This window comes from Erpetoichthys calabaricus, chromosome 2, assembly GCF_900747795.2.
Source record: "Erpetoichthys calabaricus chromosome 2, fErpCal1.3, whole genome shotgun sequence".
Classification (NCBI taxonomy): domain Eukaryota; kingdom Metazoa; phylum Chordata; class Cladistia; order Polypteriformes; family Polypteridae; genus Erpetoichthys; species Erpetoichthys calabaricus.
Window position 1 is genome coordinate 136,934,488 of NC_041395.2, and position 16,729 is coordinate 136,951,216.

The 16,729-nt window shown below is 42.8% G+C and overlaps 1 protein-coding gene across 2 annotated transcripts in view; it reads right to left on the reverse strand.

Moving 5' to 3' along the window:
• Positions 1–15,888, reverse strand: part of rnf13 (ring finger protein 13) — a 133,838-nt gene extending 117,950 nt beyond the window's left edge. Inside the window, exon 1 of one of the 2 annotated variants that reach the window (XM_051923982.1) lies at positions 15,638–15,888. The gene's annotated coding sequence lies outside the window, so the exon portion shown is untranslated. The remainder of the gene's footprint in view (positions 1–15,637) is intronic. The other variant, XM_051923983.1, reaches the window with a different exon arrangement.
• Positions 15,889–16,729: the final 841 nt, after the last annotated feature.

Here is a 16,729-nt window from a genome sequence, read left to right on the forward strand (position 1 = left end):
TTACAGAAATGCAACCCCAAACGTTCAAGGAACCTCCACCATGCTTCACTGTAGCCTGCAGACACTCATTATTGTACCGCTCTCCAGCCCTTCGACGAACAAACTGCCTTCTGCTACAGCCAAATATTTCAAATTTTGACACATCAGTCCAGAGCACCTGCTGCCATTTTTCTGCACCCCAGTTCCTATGTTTTCGTGCATACTTGAGTCGCATGGCCTTGTTTCCACGTTGGAGGTATGGCTTTTTGGCTGCAACTCTTCCATGAAGACCACTTCTGGCCAGACTTCTCCGGACAGTAGATGGGTGTACATGGGTCCCACTGGTTTCAGCCAGTTCTGAGCTGATGGCACTGCTGGACATCTTCTGATTTCGAAGGGTAATAAGCTTGATGTGTCTTTCATCTGCTGCACTAAGTTTCCTTAACTGACCACTGCGTCTACGATCCTCAACGTTGCCCGTTTCTTTGTGCTTCTTCAAAAGAGCTTGAACAGCACATCTTGAAACCCCAGTTTGCTTTGAAATCTTTGTCTGGGAGAGACCTTGCTGATGCAGTATAACTACCTTGTGTCTTGTTGCTGTGCTCAATCTTGCCATGACATGAAACTGTCTTCCACAACCTCACCTTGGTAGCAGAGTTTGGCTGTTCCTCACCCAGTTTTAAGCCCCCTACACAGCTGTTTCAATTAATGACTGTGTTTCAACCTACGTGTGACATTGATGATCATTAGCACCTGTCTGGTATAATTGGTTGATCATACACCTGACTAGAATCCTACAAAATCCCTGACTTTGTGCAAGTGTACCTATAAGAATTGATGCTGGTTTGAAGGCAAAAGGTATTAACACGAAATATTGATTTGATTTAGATTTTTCTTTTGTTCGCTCACTTTGCATTTTGTAAATTGATAACAATAAACAATCATTATTTAAATTTCTGAAAGCATTCTTTGTTTACAGCATTTTTTCACACCTAAAACTTTTGCACAGTACTGTATATATACAGTATATATATTATATATATATATATATATATATATATACATACACACACATACAGTATTTGAAATCTTGACACATTTTTCAAAAATCACTGCACATAGAAGCAAACCTCTATAGTATGAAGGGAAGCAAATGTTTTCCCATTACATAAAAGGTTAAATCAGACTGATCCAAGGAACTATAGACCGGTAGGCTTATTATGTAACACAGATAAATTAATGGAAACAATTATTAAGAAAAAGATGAAGCTTCAAAGTCAACAAAAGGTGTATTCGCAAATAGTCAGCATGGGTTTAGGCATGGGTAGATCACTTTGACTAATATGCTGGAACTATTTCAGGAGGCAATAAAAGAATATGACCAGAGACATGCATGTAAAAATATTTATCATTGTTTTTAAGAAATCTTTTAATAAGGCCCCACATCTAAGGCTTCTGATATAAATATGAGTTCAAGGTGCACTGTGTAGATGAGTACAAAATTGGCTTAAACACAGGAAGCAAAGGATTATGGCATGAGGAACTTCTAATCTTAAAACTATTGTCTCTAAGGGATCAGGATCATATATATATATATGATCATGATAAGAATATACTGTAAATAACATGTTGGTTACATTGCCAAATTATACTACTATACTAAACTAGGTGAAATGTAGACAATCTAGAATGTGATACATCATTACTGATATACCAGACAGATTCCAAACCTGGGCACAATTTTGGAAAAATGCAGTCATAATATGCCCTTCACGGTTCACATGCATACTGTACAGAAGTAATTAGTAATGTTAATAGGATGTTAAGTTATATAGTCCAAAGTATTGAGTACAAGTCAAGGGGAAGTTATGTTTAAGCTAAGTAACACAACAGTAAGGCTACATCTGGAGATCAATGCGCTTTTTTGGTCCATATATTTAAAAAAAAAAAAAATAGCATAGTAGTGCTGGAGGAAGTCCAAAGAAGAGCAACTAGGCTGATTCTGGAACTGCAGAGTACGAACTACAGTATAAGAGTACATGAAACTTTTCACTTTAAACAATGATTAAACTTAACATAATTGTGAGTTGTGAGTAAACTTAAGGAGGAAAACTGTATTGTGATTGCATAAAGATTAAAAAGAACTGGCCTAAACTGACAAAAAAACAAAAAAGTTCTTCATTACAAATACACAGTATTGGACCTCTTAAAAGGGAACACAAGTAGAGCTTTTACATCATTAATTTTGAACTTTAATATGTTTGCCACATCAACACACATCAAAATAATGGCTTGGTGATATGAATCATTACATGCGTGAGTCGTCATTCAGCTAATTTGGCTATATTTCCCTTCTTTATCAAGGGTGTCATCATTTGTCACTTTTTCTGTAACGTTGTTTACACATGGGACAGGGTTGCCATAAACATATATAAATAAAACTTGTTGGGAAAAGTTGCATACACACATTTTGAGACTCTTTTTACACGTACGCAAGTATTATAAACCTGACCCACAGAGCTGCTCTAGTTACGGTAGTTAAAAGTAGTGAACACAGATACATGTCATGCAGAGTGTAAAGCAGCATTCCCCTGCAAAATATACACATTGGATTGAGCAATATTCTTCACACTCTTCAGTATCACTGAGACTAAGGCAAGCACTAATGGCTACATAAGGTTCCTATATACACTTTTTCTTTGAATGTACCTATCTTCTTTCTCAAATCCACCTGAACCTTATTAAAGGTGGCATTTCCTTTTCTTGCCAGAAAGGCTGCTGCCACTCACACATTTAGCCCAATCTAACATGTGCAGAGCTAGCGGACTGCTGTTTTACCACCCTGCCTGTGAAGTGCTTTTAGGTGGCTGCTAAAATATTTTCTCAAAAATCCAGTAATGAGTGCTGAAAATTTTAGAATACCATTTTAAAAACATTTCTCCAGGGACACTCATATTTTCAATTTCAGGGTGTTTACTTAGGATTAGTGATGAGATAACTCAACAGTGTTTGATTCGCCTCGAGTTCAGAGAAATCACAGAAATGTTTGCAAATATCGCTATCGGATTATAATGGTGCAATCATCTTTAAAGTGTCCCTGAGGGCTAGGGAAACATCTGCCAGCTAAACTGGACCAATTATCATGGCTAAAAAGGTGACCTGAGCTGTGTGGCAGCAGTGCCAAACACTCACCATCATGCCTCCATGCCATGAAAAAAAAAAAGGAACATAGTCAAAGATGCGCTATCACATATTTCACCAAAACAAATTGAAAATGCCAAAATCGCAGTCAAAAGTAAGAAAAAATACAAAGATCTTTTAAAGGCAGAAAATTCAAAGTGCATGTCATGACTGAAGCCACTGGCTTGTTGTATGTTTTGACATTCCGCTGAAGGCTCTGTCTGTGATGATGCTTTGCACTTTTTCTTCTATCAAATTATTATTATTTCACAGTGTCTCCTGTGTTGGGGGAGGCTACAGGCTCCTTCAAGGTTTGTCTTTAATTTCCATGTGGCTAATTATGCATGCATAGGCCACATGCCTCCTTCTTTTATATTGACATGGAACTCAAACATCAACCTGCACATTTGGTGATAAGCAGAGACAATTCATTATTTATGCTGTATAAGTTTCATAAATGTAAAATTTTGAGAACCTACATTATTTACTTATCTGTTCTACCACTAACTAAGTCCCACAGTATCTGAAATGCAAATGATTAGCATTATATATCAAGGTGGGAGGTCCCAAACATTGTTGGCTGTTGCAGCTCTGGGGGATGACACGCTGGCCTCGCAAAGCATTATGGGATGCTGGCAAAAAAACTTCTCCTAAACCCAGCTGAATTATCAGTAAATAATTTGACGAACAAGGCCAAAGGAGAATGCAGCAAATTCACTGGAACGCTTTGGTGAAATTCACTGATCAACACTACTCAGGATGAGTGACTTAATTAGAAGGCCTTGCATTGGAAGACAAGGCCTCGGGACATCCCACTTCCAGCAGTGGGAAAAGGCAAACCCAAGGGGGCAAGGAACCATCTTTTAAGCAGATGTGAGGAACCCGGAGGATGAAGAGAGGAGAGTAAGAGCTGGGGACACAAGAAGCCTGGGCAAGGTGGGACTTCGCTAAAACACTGATCTGTGGAAGTTGGAGCCATTCATTTGGAGCATCATTACATCTGTATCTTTATCTACTGCATATCTTAAAATACTTAATTACAAAGCAAAAGCAAATTAATGTGCAAGACGCTAAATCTGGGAATTAAACAGCAAAAAAGAAAGAGAGACCCGCATTTTAATGGTTCGTTGCATCTGAAGAGAAGCCTGCTCTTCTGCCCAGGTTTGTAGGTGCCGAGTTTATAACGGAATGGAATACTGAAATGTGGGCCTTGTGTGTCACTGAGAGGCAAAACATTTATTAAATCCAGAAACGTTAATTTTTAAAAGAATACTATGGTATGCTAGCAAAGTCAAGTCGGGGAGCATGCACTGGGACAGTGCGTTGCCGCACCCACCACATGACAAAACAGTCCGGGATCCCGGTTGGCAGCCCCCCAGGCAGACACACGGTCCAATCCCACCCTAAGGAAATGACCTTCTATCTGCAGCAGCCAGGTGTTATGTGAGCGACACCTTGGCCTGGTCCAAGCACTCAGGTCCCCTACAATGAGGATCCTACGAGCTGGATCACTCTTGGGGAATCGCACCACATGGCCATAGTACCGTAACTGATGCTCCCTCACAATGCAGGTAATGTGCCTCATTCGGGACTCCATGAGCAACCGCTCATTCGACAAAGTCAAACCAACAGTACCCAAGGATTTTCCGGGGAGACGCAGTACCAAAGGAGTCCAGACTTTGTTTCAGGTCACTGGATAGCGTCCATGTCTCGCAACCATATATAAACTTGCAGAAAACTTGTCCAGGTTGGTAAAAGTCGTCGGGATATTGTTGTGCCCTCCATTTTCCAGTTAAAGTCGTGTTTCTTAGTTTTTTCGACGTAGTTAGGGTATCTGATACTGCTCGCTTTGAGATTTCTGTCTCGTGCAGCTAGCTAATTCATGTGCCTTTAACGAGAAAACATTCAGGAAACATGCACACAAACAGATAGACGCACGACTGGATTTCTACAAGAATTGAGTTCGTCTGAAAAACAACAAACTAGAAAACAGTATGTAAATGATAGAACTACGGATTATTCAATCATTTAATTTATTGGGAAGTTTTGTAACAGTCACCCCTTCAGCCTCTAAATTCTGCACACTTTCCATTTTTATGCATTAATTCCGTGATTCCGTCCGTGTTTTCGCCTCACAGAAATCATAGTGCCCTACAATAGAAAGTGTTGTGGATGAGATGGTGTGCTTTTATTTTTTTTTTTCCTCTGGGAAAGAATGTCACATCAGTGGCTCTGTATAAGAAGGCAAGAATTTCTGGAGAATATTTCCACTATCTTGGACAAGAGGAGCTCAGCACTGCCAGTTTATAAGTTGTTGTGCTGATGATATAACCAGTGTGACTTTTGGGAGTCATAACCTAGCAACCCCTGAATGCATCCTTAACCATGGGTGCTCAAAAAGTCAGCACCCATAACAAAAGCAAAATGCACAACACTAGAAAAAATTAGCAGAAGTGCGATCATTACAATAAGGAGCAATAGCGACTGCACAAGTTTTCATGGCTTCAAACATTATGATGCAAGATCCTCTATCTGCATTTGAGGTTTTGAGTTAATTTTGTTTTTTTACAATGTTATAAAGAAGATGGCCCAATAAGAGACAAGCACTTATGCACTTTATAACCACTGTTATATGTTAATTAAGACTACACTACAAATATTTGTGCTCACCACACAAAGTATTGGTACAAATTTTACAAGATTTACAGATGTGTGTGTTATGTACAATAACTTAATTTCCACAATCAGAAATTGGGATGAATTGACTCAAGGATTTCTTCTTATTAGGAGTAGTGGATTGACACTTTTTGTTGTTTAATTGGGCAACAATGAGGAACAGTGGTTAAAAATATTCTCTCTAACACATCTGTCATCCTGGGCTGAAATCTCACATCCAGTTGTTTTCTCTGTGGACCATGCACCTTCTCTTCATGTTAGCACTGGTTTTTCACTGTGTATTCAGTTTGTCTATGAAAGTTTGCCCTAGAAAGGGAACAGCGCTCTCTCCAGCACTGGTTCCAGCTGTGTACCTGATGCTGTCAGGATAGGCTTCAGACCCCGAAACAGGCATAGAAGTATCATAAGTTGGGTTGCAATAACTTGACATATTGTAAAATACTTAATAAATGCAGTATTATCACAGCATGACACAAAGACTGTAATAATAGCATATAAGTTTGGCACTGGCAATTGCCACCAGACCGAACAGAATAGCCCATCACAGGTTAACACAACATGGCACAACATACCCAGGGAATTATATAGGAGAGTTCAAAAACCTTGACCAACCAAAATATATGACACAAGGGAAAGTAGGAATGTCTTTTTTTGTAAACTTGCTGACTGACTGAATGACCCTGAAAGTCTTAGACTTGTACTAACTACAACCTTCGCAGTGCTTTAGGTTAGGTAAAGCCATGTGTGACATCTCTAATAGGCATTTATTTGACTCAATAACTTTTTTTCCCCAAAGATATTTTCTAAACTTTTTCTTACCACCAATTAAATAATAGTTTTATGGTTATGGATTTTGGCACCAGCACATAAAAACAAAGGCACCATTTGTGTTATATTACAAATAGGCACAGTCTATTAATTACACATACAGTGCATCTGGAAAGTATTCACAGCGCATCACTTTTTCCACATTTTCTTATGTTACAGCCTTATTCCAAAATGGATTAAATTTATTTTTTTCCTCAGAATTCTACACACAACACCCCATAATGACAATGTGAAAAAAGTTTACTTGAGGTTTTTGCAAATTTATTAAAAATAAAAAAATTGAGAAAGCACATGTACATAAGTATTCACAGCCTTTGCCATGAAGCTTAAAATTGAGCTCAGGTGCATCCTGTTTCCCCTGATCATCCTTGAGATTTTTCTGCAGCTTAATTGGAGTCCACCTGTGGTAAATTCAGTTGACTGGACATGATTTGGAAAGGCACACACCTGTCTATATAAGGTCCCACAGTTGACAGATCATGTCAGAGCACAAACCAAGCATGAAGTCAAAGGAATTGTCTGTAGACCTCCGAGACAGGATTGTCTCGAGGCACAAATCTGGGGAAGGTTACAGAAAAATTTCTGCTGCTTTGAAGGTCCCAATGAGCACAGTGGCCTCCATCATCCGTAAGTGGAAGAAGTTCAAAACCACTAGGACTCTTCCTAGAGCTGGCCATCCATCTAAACTGTCAGAGCTCCAGAGGTCCTCTGTGGAGAGAGGAGAACCTTCCAGAAGGACAATCATCGCTGCAGCAATCCACCAATCAGGCCTGTATAGTCGAGTGGCAAGACGGAAGCCACTCCTTAGTAAAAGGCACATGGCAGCCCACCTGGAGTATGCCAAAAGGCACCTGAAGGACTCTCCGACCATGAGAAAGAAAATTCTCTGGTCTGATGAAACAAAGATTGAACTCTTTGGTGTGAATGCCAGGCATCACGTTTGGAGGAAAACAGGCACCACTCATCACCTGGCTAATACCATCCCTACAGTGAAGCATGGTGGTGGCAGCATCATGCTGTGGGGATGGTTTTTCAGCGGCAGGGACTGGGAGACTAGTCGGGATAAAGGGAAAGATGACTGCAGCAATGTACAGAGACATCCTGGATGAAAACCTGCTCCAGAGCGCTCTTGACCTCAGACTCGGGCGATAGTTCATCTTTCAGCAGGACAACAACCCTAAGCACACAGCCAAGATATCAAAGGAGTGGCTTCAGGACAACCCTGGGAATGTTCTCGAGTGGCCCAGCCAGAGCCCAGACTTGAATCCGATTGAACATCTCTGGAGAGATCTTAAAATGGCTGTGCACCGACGCTTCCCATCCAACCTGATGGAGCTTGAGAGGTGCTGCAAAGAGGAATAGGCGAAACTGGCCAAGGATAGGTGTGCCAAGCTTGTGGCATCATATTCAAAAAGACATGAGGCTGTAATTGCTGCCAAAGGTGCATCGACAAAGTATTGCGCAAAGGCTGTGAATACTTATGTACATGTGATTTCTCAGTTTTTTTATTTTTAATAAATTTGCAAAAACCCCAAGTAAACTTTTTTCACGTTGTCATTATGGGGTGTTGTGTAAAATTTTGAGGAAAAAAATGAATTTAATCCATTTTGGAATAAGGCTGTAACATAACAAATTGTGGAAAAAGTGATGCGCTGTGAATACTTTCCAGATGCACTGTACTTTCAAATGCAAAACAAAATATTTTGCAAAAAGTATTATTTCTTTTTTTAAGTTTTCAAATGATACTAAACACATCTTGTTCCATTCTGTATATTTATTGCAAATGTACAAAAAGAATAATAAAAGATACTGGGATGCAAATATTTTAAAATTACAAAGAGAAATGTGCTTCTTGCATAAATATTTGGTGCATATACAGTATAAATTTTTGCTGAAGACATCCCATACCATTGCAACAGCCTTATTATATCTTGGAGTAGATGTCCAACAGTTTTACACTGTGGTTAGAAATACATTTTGCTGATTCTTGCCAGATTAAGTATGACTCATATGACTTTCAAATCTTGTCAGTAATTCTTGATGGGGTATGGTGAGGACTTTGACTGGGCCACTCAAGTAAATGAACACTTTTAATAATGAGCTACTCCAATGCTGCCTTCAGAAATATGCTTCAGACAGCTCTTCTGCTGATAGAAAAATGAAGCTTAAGAACCTAACAGACTGAAAAAGCTGTTTGCAGCACAGACGTAAATACCCTGGGTTTGAATCTTTCACACATTTGTTGAATCTGAGCATTGTCCCCATGTCTGCACAAGTTTTTCTCTAGATTCTCTGGTTTTCCTTGCACATCCCAACAATTTATATATTATGGTTCATCGTCAATCCTACCTTGGCTTTGTGTGTGTGTGTGTATGAACTGCCATGCACACATATTGATGCCCTGGCCAGGACGATTTCCTACACTGCACTCAAGGCTTCCCTCTTAGACTCCATCACCTTGCAACCCTAAATTGCATTAATCAGTTTTAAGAGTGCTGTATTAGAATACAAATTCCCTTGCAATAACTTTTCAGTACCCCTCCTCGAACCGCCACCTTATCGTGGTGGAGGGGTTTGTGTGTCCCAATGATCCTAGGAGCTCTGTTTTCCGGGGCTTTATGCCCCTGGTAAGGTCACCCAAGGCAAACTGGTCCTAGGTGAGGGATGAGACAAAGTGCGGTTCAAAAGTCCTTCTATGATGAACAAAAAATTTGGATGGCGTTTTCCCTTGCCCGGACGCGGGTCACCGGGGCCACCCTCTGGAGCCAGGGCTCGATGGCGAGTGCCTGGTGGACGAGCTTGCACCCATGGGGCTCGGCCGGGCACAGCCCGAAGAGGCAACGTGGGTCCCCCTTCCCATGGACTCACCACCTATGGGAGGGGCCAAGGAGGTCAGGTGCAGTGCGAGTTGGGTGGTGGCCAAAGGCGGGGACCTTGGTGGTCCGATCCTCAGCTACAGAAGCTGGCTCTTGGGACGTGGAATGTCATTTCTCTGAAGGGGAAGAAGCCTGAGCTAGTGCATGAGGTTGAGAGGATCCGGCTGGATATAGTCGGGCTCACCTCGACGCACAGCTTGGACTCTGGAACCAATCTCCTTGAGAGGGGCTGGACTCTCTACCACTCTGGAGTTGCCCCCGGTAAGAGGCTCCGAGCAGGTGTGGGCATACTTATTGCCCCCCGACTTGGAGCCTGTACATTGGGGTTTACCCCGGTGGACGAGAGGGTAGCCTCCCTCCGCCTTCGGGTGGGGGGATGGGTCCTAACTGTTGTTTGTGCGTATGCACCAAACAGCAGTTCGGAGTACCCACCCTTTTTGGAGTCCCTGGAGGGGGTGCTAGAGGGCACACCTTCTGGGGACTCCCTCGTACTGCTAGGAGACTTCAATGCTCATGTGGGCAATGACAGTGAGACCTGGAAGGGTGTGATTGGGGGGGAATGGCCCCCGATCTGAACACGAGTGGTGTTTCGCTATTGGACTTCTGTGCTCGTCACAGATTGTCCATAACGAACACCATGTTCAAGCATAAGGGTGTTCATATGTGCACTTGGCACCAGGTCACCCTAGGCCTCAGTTCGATGATTGACTTTGTGGTCGTGTCGTCGGACTTGCGGCCACATGTCTTGGACACTCGGGTGAACAGAGGAGCGGAGCTGTCAACTGATCACCACCTGGTGGTGAGTTGGCTTCGATGGTGGGGGAGGACGCCGGTCAGGCCTGGTAGGCCCAAACATGTTGTGAGGGTCTGCTGGGAACGTCTGGCAGAGCCCCCTGTCAGAAGTAGCTTCAACTCCCACCTCCGGCAGAACTTCGACCACGTCCCGAGGGAGGTGGGGGACATCGAGTCCGAATGGGCCATGTTCCATGCCTCTATTGTTGAGGCAGCTGACCGGAGCTGTGGCCGTAAGGTGGTCGGTGCCTGTCGTGGAGGCAATCCCCGAACCCGTTGGTGGACACCGGAGGTGAGGCATGCTGTCAAGCTGAAGAAGGGGTCCTACTGGTCCCTTTTGTCCTATGGGACTCTGGTGGCAGCTAATAGGTACCGGTAGGCCAAGCGGAATGCGGCTTCAGTGGTTGCTGAGGCAAAAACTCGGGCATGGGAGGAGTTTGGGGAGGCCATGGAGAACGACTTTCGGACAGCTTCGAGGAGATTCTGGTCCACCGTCCGGCGTCTCAGGAGGGGGAAGCAATGCAGTGTCAACACTGTATACGGTGGGGATGGTGCGCTGCTGACCTCGACTCTGGACATTGTGGGTCGGTGTGGGGAGTACTTCGAAGACCTCCTCAATCCCACTAACATGTCCTCCAATGAGGAAGCAGAGCCTGGGGACTTGGAGGTGGGCTCCCCCATCTCTGGGACTGAGGTCACCGAGGTGGTCAAAAAACTCCTTGATGGCAGGGCCACAGGGGTGGATGAGATACGGCCGGAGTTCCTCAAGGCTCTGGATGTTGTAGGGCTGTCTTGGTTGACACGTCTCTGCAACATCGCATGGACATCAGGGACAGTGCCTCTGGATTGGCAGACCGGGGTGGTGGTCCCCCTCTTTAAGAAGGGGGACCAGAGGGTGTGTTCCAACTACAGAGGGATCACACTCCTTAGCCTCCCTGGAAAAGTCTATTCAGGGGTTTTGGAGAGGAGGGTCCGTCGGAGAGTCGAACCTCAGATTCAGGAGGAACAGTGTGGTTTTCATCCTGGTTGCAGAACAGTGGACCAGCTCTACACCCTTAGCAGAGTCCTGGAGGGTGCATGGGAGTTCGCCCAACCAGTCTACATGTGTTTTGTGGACTTGGAAAAGGCATTCAACCGAGTCCCTCGGGGAATCCTGCGGGGGGTTGCTCCGGGAGTATGGGGTACCGGACCCCCTGATAAGGGCTGTTCGGTCCCTGTACAACCGGTGTCAGAGGTTGGTCCGCATTGCCGGCAGTAAGTCGCACCCGTTTTCAGTGAGAGCTGGACTCCGCCAGAGCTGCCCTTTGTCACCGATTCTGTTCATAACTTTTATGGACAGAATTTCTAGGCGCAGCCAGGGTGTTGAGGGGGTCCGGTTTGATGATGATGCAGATGATGTTGTCCTGTTTGCTTCATCAGGCCGTGATATTCAGCTCTCTCTGGATCGGTTCGCAGCCGAGTGTGAAGCGGCTGGGATGGGAATCAGCACCTCCAAATCCGAGACCATGGTCCTCAGCCGGAAAAGGGTGGAGTGCACTCTCAGGGTTGGGAGCGAGATCCTGCCTCAAGTGGAGGAGGTCAAGTATCTCGGGGTCTTGTTCACGAGTGAGGGAAGTATAGAGCGTGAGAACGACAGGCAGATAGGTGCGGCGTCCGCAGTAATGCGGGCTCTGCATCGGTCTGTCATGGTGAAAAAATCAATTTACCAGTCGATCTACGCTCCTACCCTCACCTATGGTCATGAGCTATGGGTAGTGATCGAAAGAACGATATCGCTAATATAAGCGGCTGAAATGAGTTTCCTCCGCAGGGTGTCTGGGCTCTCCCTTAAAGATAGGGTGAGAAGCTCAGTCATCCGGGAGGGGCTCAGAGTAGAGCCACTGCTCCTCCGCATCTAGAGGAGTCAGATGAGGTGGCTCGGGCATCTGATCAGGATGCCTCCTGGACGCATCCCTGGTGAGGTGTTCCGGGCACGTCCAACCAGGAGGAGGCCCCGGGGAAGACCCAGGACATGCTGGAGGGACTATGACTCCCGGCTGGCCTGGGAACGCCTTGGGATTCTCCCAGAAGAGCTAGAAGAAGTGGCCGGAGAAGCTGCCCCCGCGACCCGACCTCGGATAAGCGGAAGAGGATGGATAGATGGATGGATGGATGAACTTTTCAGTAGTGTGTCCCATCTAGTTTTCCTTTAAATGTAAATGTATGCAAGAAGCATCCACACAACATATTACTGTCACTACCAGAATATTTCACAGAAAACATAGTGCTTCTTGAAGTATGCAGTTTTATGTGTGGCTCACCCACATACAGCAGACTACAAGTCCTTTATCCTCAATTAAGCTGGTTCACTCTTGTACATTTTGGGAAAATCCAGATGGGTCTGAAAATTTTTTCTTTGTTGCCTCTTTTTCATAAAGGCCACTGTTATGCAAAGCTCTTGATGTACCTTCACATCTCTCTTGGCCACTGAACAGTGCAAGTCTTTCAGGATGATTACTGGCTTCTTAAATGCTTCTCCTTCAAATCTCTTTGTTTTGATGAGTTCTGATGGATGCCCCAGTATAAGTAGTGTCTAAACCAGGGGTGTCCAAATCTAGTCCTGGTGGGCCGCAGTGGCTGTAGGTTTTCATTCCAACTATCTTCTTATTTAGTGAGCTGTTTTTGATGCTGATTTACTTGTTTTGCCTTAGTTTTAATTGACGTGACTCAGACCCCTTAGTTGTTTCTTTTTCCTTAATAATCAGCCAAACAGTAATGAGTCACAAAATAAACTGCCACATAATAATAATTCTTTACATTTATATATAGCTATTCTCACTACTCAAAGCGCTCTCCACACAGAGAGGACCAGGGAAGTGAACCCACAATCTCCTTACTGCAAAGCAGCAGCACTACCACTGAGCCACCTGTGATGATATTTGACCAGCTAACCTGAAAATAAAGAAAGATGAAGGTCCTGATCATGTTGGCCTGCTCATGTCACCAAAACACCTTGACGGTGGTCTTAGAAAAAACAGAAAATCAACAGTCTGCTGTGGCAGAATGTGAGCAACAACAAGTCATGATATTCAATAATGGCTTTAATTAACAGCAAGAATTGGCTTCTCATTGAGAAACTGGTTGGAGTGAAATTGGCTGGAGTTTGATGTTCCAATTTATCTGGTCATCTGTTGGCTCATTTCATATCTCGTTTCTGTTTGGCTGCCATTTAATGAAGAAATTAATCAAATCAGAAGACTGAATCCTTAAAAACAGGGCTGCAAAAACTGCTCGCTGATTAGGAAAAGAGTTAAAATGACTATCTGCAGCCACTGCGGCCCACCAGGTCCAAAGTTGGACACCCCTGGTAAACTATGCATTTTTATCATGTTATGGAAGACTTCTTCAGAATATTCTTTGCCATTGATTTTCAGGTATACCCTTCAAGTTCTCTGTCGGTACAATAGTTGCTAACAATCTTAACAGTTTATTCAGAAAACAAGAAAGTGACTTAGGTGGCAAAGGCAGAGACCAATGTTAAGCAACTGCATCCTCATCTGGGCAATTATGTTTACATGAAAGTCATACCACTGGAAAAAAGGCCAAATTATTAAACAAACAACTTATTTAACATTATGACATTGAGACTTTGTCTTCTTTTTCTTGCTTATACATATACGTTTGCTATAAAAATATAGACTGGAACAAGATCCAGAAGTAAAATGCGTAATTGAGTGACATTTAAAAACGTTTAAGGGGTATGAACAATTTTGTTAGACACTATTACTGGCACATCTGAATTGTAAAGCAAAAAAAGCCTAGAAGTTTATAAAGAAAACATAAGTACCCAGAAGAAAATCAAAAAATATAATAAAGATTTCAATAAATTAATTCATGGTCAAAATGGGTTTAATACCTGCAGTGCATGAGATTTATAATTAAAGTAAACAATTAAAATGATGAAAGCAGGTATCTGCAAGATGTGCTATGACAATTTTAAATAACTACAAGAGCTGAGAACACAAAAAATTAAGTCAACTTTACATACAGTATGTATTGCGGTTGGGGAAATTAACCAATGGACAATACAATAATTGTTTTCTTGATTTCAGGTCATTTTTTCCCCCATGTATCCATTTTCTGATCTTGCTCATCTTAGTAAACCTGGGCAGCATTAGTAAAAGAATCAGTGCAAATATGTTTACTGAGTATGTCTTAACATAATTTTTTCTTTTTATGTGAGAGGGTTCAAATCCTGCTCCCAGTCACCATCTTTGTGGACTCTCCATGTTCTCCTCCAGGTCTTTCTCTGGGTTTCCCGATGTTCCTTCAACATCTTAAAGACATTCATACTTGTTGTGTAAACTGTCTCAATATGCGAAAGATTGTGCCCTATGAAAGACCGGCATCCACACTGGATAGATTTCTTATCAATTTTCTTTCTTACACAGCTTTTTTTTAAAAAAAAAAAAAACAGTGTAACTACATTTTTTGGATATTTAAAGACTTTGAAGAATCTGTTTTATTTTTAAATATTTACTGTTGCCTGCTGCACATAAATTTGTCAACATTAACAAAGAAAATGTGAACGTCAAATGACAAGAACCATCATAAGTAAAAAGGTGCTGAATAATCGCACAGCACAGTTTCTAATGGCAAACACACCTTGATGTCCTACAATCAAAACGCTAGCCATCTTTCTCGGCATGACAAGAAGAAGCTTTTACCAGGTACTTTCACGTCGCATTATTACATTATAGAATGGAACTGGCATTTTCTTGTATTTCACAAGCGACCACTGTTGAAACGAATTGTCGAGTATTGGAAACACTGAGACAAAACGGTACCATTGCGACCTTACATTCTTATCCGGCTGAACCCGAAACTACAGTAGAGGGGTACACGACCGAAGCAGCAACCCCATACTCACATTTCCAAGAGGAAGGAGCTGACAATTACTTTTGAGCAATGTGGGACAGAGTACTGTACTTTGTTTTTTACATGGGTAAGAAATCACTCCTGTTTTGCTGACAGCTTCCAGTAACGTTGAATTCAAGCAACATAAAATCAAACTCAACAAAAAAAAGCACACTCGTAGTGGTTGGGTAAATAATCTCTTCACAGTTTTGCAGACATCACTGAAATGTAATTTGTTTTTTTAAAACATTATTGTTCTATGCAAGCCACACATGGTGCCAGAGAGTCGTTATTGGAGCCCTGTTAGAACCCATACCACGCTATTTGCCCCATATACAGCAGTCTCAAAGTGCTTAGCTAATCAAAAAAGGAATTTGACGCTTGCAACAATAAATAGTTTCAATCCTTACCTTCACTAGGGGAGGCGTAAGTTCACCAACAGACGCTGACAAAGAGCAAAAAAAAAAAAAAAAAACCCACACACACGAAGTATGTCGACTGACTCAAACGCACTCGCTCCACACTAAATATTTACATATTACAAACCCGTTTCCCTTACTTCCATAACTGGTAGCCGCCCCCTACCCACAAGCAAACCGTTCTCTCAATCAAGTCATCCCCGCAGCTGAATGTCAACAGACAGGCTGCAGGCTGCACACTAGGAACTCCCGCCTTCGGATGCGGACCCGCGGCTCCACTCCTGCCCTTCGATTGGTGAGAATGCATGTCAGTAAGGCGCACGGTGCAGCCTGGAACTCGAGAGAATGTTAAAGGAGCAGGCGAACCTGCTTTCCCAGAAAGAATTAGATTGAACGATTGGTTGCGCAGATCAGTTATTATGTTGTCTTACTCAAAGGCGAGCTTATCTTTGGCTAAATTTACAGTTTTGCGCGGACACCATCTTATCGTATTTCTAACAGAAATGTATCTTTAGGTGTGCTTTTGAAAACGTCGCCGTGATCAGTTGTTATCCTTTGCGAGGCGGAAGTCAACAAGGGAAGTGCAGGAGTAATCCCAGTAACGAATGATAGAAGGAAAGGCTGTGAACCATTTAAATGCTGTCCACCTCGAGGCTTAATATTACTATTGAAACTTAGTAGGTTGCAGAACTTAAGGTATCGACACACATTTCACCTGAAAGAGAGTTGCGAAAGTCACTCTATTTTGGCAAAAAAAAAAAAAAGAATGTTATGCGATTTACTCATATCATTTCCCGGGCTCTGTATATGAGTTGCAAAAAAAGAAATGTCACGTTTAAAGCACTAAGCAAAATTACACTCATATTGATTAATTTTAGTAAGTAACAAATGGGTAGCACTGCTGTTTTCCAATAAGGAACCCTGGGCTCCTGCCCTAGATCTCTCCTGTGTGGAATTTGCATGTTCTCCCCATGAGTGGGGTTTCTGCCAGGTGCTTCGGCATCCTCCACAGTCCAGAAACATGCAAGCTGGGTAAATAGGCGATTCTACATTGTCCCTAATGTGTGGTTGGTGTGCGTATGT